Source organism: Agelaius tricolor, unplaced genomic scaffold (genome assembly GCF_023055355.1).
Source record: "Agelaius tricolor isolate 1412-34295 unplaced genomic scaffold, bAgeTri1.0.p SCAF_2, whole genome shotgun sequence".
Classification (NCBI taxonomy): Eukaryota; Metazoa; Chordata; class Aves; order Passeriformes; family Icteridae; genus Agelaius; species Agelaius tricolor.
Genome location: NW_027269262.1, coordinates 58,319,850 through 58,324,247, shown reverse-complemented (window position 1 = coordinate 58,324,247; position 4,398 = coordinate 58,319,850).

Below are 4,398 nucleotides of genomic sequence, written 5' to 3'. Positions count from 1 at the left end.
TTTAATTGCCTTGGCTAACTTGTACCACTGAAAGTAAAACTCATATGTTCCAGATGTACAGAAATTCTGAACTAGGAATATGGGAAGTGTTTGCAATTGTAATCAAATCTCAGTCTGTCACTTCGTTGTTCACAAAAAAAATATTATTAGAGCTGAAAAAATAATTTAAATATGTTTTAATGCACTTTAAAATGGGGACACAGTGTTAGAATATAGTCCATTTACAATTTAAGAAAATAGTCCATTTAATTAAGCATTTGGGAATTTGAAGTTTTATGTTTCAAAAGAAAGTTCAAAACTGAAGTACATTTTGAAATCAGATCTGAGCATAGAGAAAAGCATTTGGTATGGTGTGAAAATTGGGAAAATTACTTGTCATTTAGTTGAATGTCATTATGAAAATAATTTGTCAGAATATACATCATTTATTGCAAGACATTATTTATTGTAATATCACTCCATCCAGTTAGCCTAATAACATTAACAGTGCAGTATGATCATATCAACTATATAAAAAATGTTTAATATCAGTTCTTATTTTTGTGCTGTCTTTATATTGGTATTGGGAAAACGGGAGTCCTATCAAATGAATTACATTACAAGGTCCAGTAATTGATTGTAAAGAGGAAAGGTGAAAGTTGTCATCAGTACCATGATATGTCCATTATATATCTTAAGCATACTTTCTGCAGTACCAACTAATTACACAATTTTTTTATAGCTATCCCGTCTCTCTGAATTCAGGCAAAACATTAAACAGAACTGAATCATCAAATATGATTTCCCCTGGATCTCCCTTCATAGACTTTTGCATCTCCAATGAGATTTTAAAGTCCTTTAGAAGTCAAAGAAAAACACAGGCAAATCAGGTCCATTTGTTAATAGAAAATTAACCCTATGAAGAAGTGCAGACTGTACTATCCAGTGCCATTTTGCCCAAACAAGAGATTAAATATGAAAAGATACCCAACCAAACTTCAGCAAAAGGAAAGGTATCAGGACAGAAAAGGAAAATTGTAGACTAAACCCAGAAAAGTTAAGGTTAAGTAAAGGCACTGAAGTTCTATATTTAGAACACTAGAATATAAAAAACCTAAAACAACTATTAGAGATGCAGAATGATTCCACATGGGAGAATATATGGTCAGTAAAATAAAGTACTCAACTTGCAAAGGGAATGAAGCAGTTTTAGGGTACTCCTCATGAGATAAACTAGTGTCTACAGTTGTTAGAACACATACAACAACCATTGTTACTGCCATTATTCTTACACAATATCCATCCAAAACTAAATGTTGAAAGGATAAGTTGACAAGAAACACAGATTTTGAGGAAGTACCATGTCAAGCCTGTATGATTTTTCTCTGTGGGAGAAAAATTGCTCTTTTTGTTGTTGGAAAGTAATAGATCTAAATTGGTTTGTTATAGGTAAAGCTTTTAAAACTGTCTAAACAACGCCTTTATAAACACACAAGAGAAAAGATAACCCAGATGAAAAGACCACGAGACAGAAAGTAATAAAAATTGGACTCGACAAATTAAACTGCAAGGACAGACCAAGAATAATTCAGCAATCTCATCACCCATTAGAAAAGAAAATTAATAAAATATGAATCCAGCAACTAAGAATTATAAAAGAAGTAAAAAGTATGACATAAAGAAAAGTAGAAAGAAAAATTATTTCTTAGCCTGAAAAGTGATATTTCTTTTAATAAATATAAAGAAGACAGTGATCAACTTTCTATGTATCCAGTGAGAGCAGTAGAAATAATAATCTTTGTAACATGAGACATTTATGGCAGCTCTTAGGAGATGAAAAAATTGTTCCACCTAGTATTAAAATAGTTGACCAGCCTTTAGCAGTGAAACATAGTGATTTTAAGAGACCCTCTGCCCTTTAAAAACTAGTTTTAGTAAGCATCTGTCAGCAATGGTCTACGTGTGCATCCCCAGGCTAGTAGGAGGAGAAGGAACAAGACCTCTCCAAGGTAACTTGCAAGCACAGTTTTTTACATTCTCTCTATCTCCAGATTTATCAATACCCAAAGGGTGAGCATACACCCTCCCTTGGTAATGTCTCTTATGAATTAGGAGAGTCTTGGACAGCCTTGAATAATGACTACCCTGTGGTATCTGTACAGCAAAGAGGGCAAAGGAACTTAATTCTTTCCAGAACAAAGAATGGCAATGGGAAATTGTAATTGACCTCTACCAGTCTACTTTTGTGCAAACTTCTTAATTCAGAGCAAATTTTGAAGGGCTCATCCAGTTTTTCATGCAGGAAGTTTAATTTATATGCCATTCCAAGCTCATGCAGTGTCCTCTTACAGATTACCAACTGGATCAGCAGCAAAGGTATTACATGTGACAGAATCACTCAAAAGCAGTCCCCATTGCCTAACATAAGATGCAAATATCTGAATCTGTGCCCCTTGGTCTGGGTCAACAGGCAGCAGCTCCACAGACCGATCTCAGCCTCCTCTTCTTTCAGCAGCACATACTGACACCAGTTGCCTTCACAGGATGTTAAACTTGACAAGATATCACTGACATGATTTGTCTGCTGCAAATGTCCTGTAGCCAAACTGTCCTCTTCTGTGTAAATGCTTACTGAAAGAAATGTCTTAAACTCTAGACTAAGTGCTGATGTAGCACTTGAGAGGCTGAGGGAATCAGACATTTACCAAGTTGTCTGAGTTGGTAAGTAGCAGTTTATTTTTAGTGCCTTCAGAAGTGGCGTGAAATGCCTTCCCTGGTTAACATCCCTGCTCTGACTATACGAGCAGTCAGTTAATATGTTAACATATTACACTTGCCAAAATAAAACTCCTAAACCGCACCCACTGACATTAATGATAGGCTGTGGAAAGGTTATTAATAATCTGAGTTCAAGTTTTGCTACCAACTGTCACATAAAGTGTTATGCTACTGAATTCATAACACAACACTGGAGTGAGGGAATTCTCTACATTTAAAAGATTTATTATTGTAACTATATTAGTTTTCTATTGTGTATTTTATGTCAAACAGCAAAAAGTTCTATTCTCATTTGTACCATTATTTATTGTTCTATCTATTATCCCTGGAAGAAAAAAAAAAGGACTATGAACAACATCTAGTTAATCTTTTGGCTTTAACAATTCAATATGTAAGGAATTTTTTTTTCCCAGTGTCCTCAATTGACATGACCATTTTTCAAGCAGTAGCATGTTTAGACATGTTTTCTTTTTTCCTGTGTGTGTTCATAACAGTCTGTCCCTGTACTGCCAAATAAAGCTGGCTGAAATTTGGGGTGGTGTTTTTTGTTTGTTTTGTTTTGTTTGTGGTGGTGGTGGGTTTTTTTTAAATGAATGGTATCTAGCTGGAAAATGTACTTTTATGCAAAATGAAGAATTACTGGTGAAATGCACCAGTTACCAAACATTTAGTTGGGAAATTCTGCAATGGAATGCTTGGCTTCTTAGCTTAGTCACTGATACATGAATTTGAATTTTCCATCTGCACCACCAGCCCTCAGATATTAGCTTGTTTTTAAGCTGCTAGTAAATTCTTGTCCAGTACTCCTCCACTCTGGAGATCACTGACCAAAGTGATTGTCATTACAATTCAGGAGTCACTATGGCACTAAAAGTTGGACTTCATAGTTTGGTTTTCCACCCACCACCTTCCATCTTTGGGTTAAGCACACAACCACTATTCTGTTTGGAACTGTTTATCCTTTTGACTATCTGACAGTGTCAGTAAACGGTTTTATTTCTAGTTAGCAAAAAGGCTTAAGTATTCCAATTATGATTTTCTATACTCCTCTGGGAATAAAGCATGAGGTTTAGAGAAAGAATGAACCATTTTTCAAGTTAGAGGAAGGGTACAGCAAGTATTTAAAGACTCTTTCTGTTGCATCAAAAACTTGCTTACTATATTTTTTCTTGTTTTACAGAAGTTGCAGTTAATTAATTGACTAAAAGGATCCTCTTTGTTTTTCTCTGCAATTTACAGCTTTTGACTCTGAGAAACTCCTTTGAGGAAATGACAGTAGACCTTTGTTGCAGCTCTAGATACTGAGGTTATTCCAAAACATTTTTCTTATAAATACTAATGGAAAATCCACCACTACCTGATTCCAACACTGTCTTGGGTTTGTTTGTTAAACAAAACAAAACCAAGTTCCCTACCTCATCTCCACAGTACCTGGGGGCCTGTCAGCTAAAAGAAGTCTGTGGAGATATTTGTAAATCAGAAAAACATTAACAGAACATTAGCTAGAACAATGATGATTCAAAATACTTCAATTTTACAAAATTTGTCACTACTAAATCACTTTCAGTAGTGCAGGTCAGATGCAGGAGAAATTTCTGCAGGGAAATGTCAAGGTTGGAATTGCAGAGGATGATCATAATT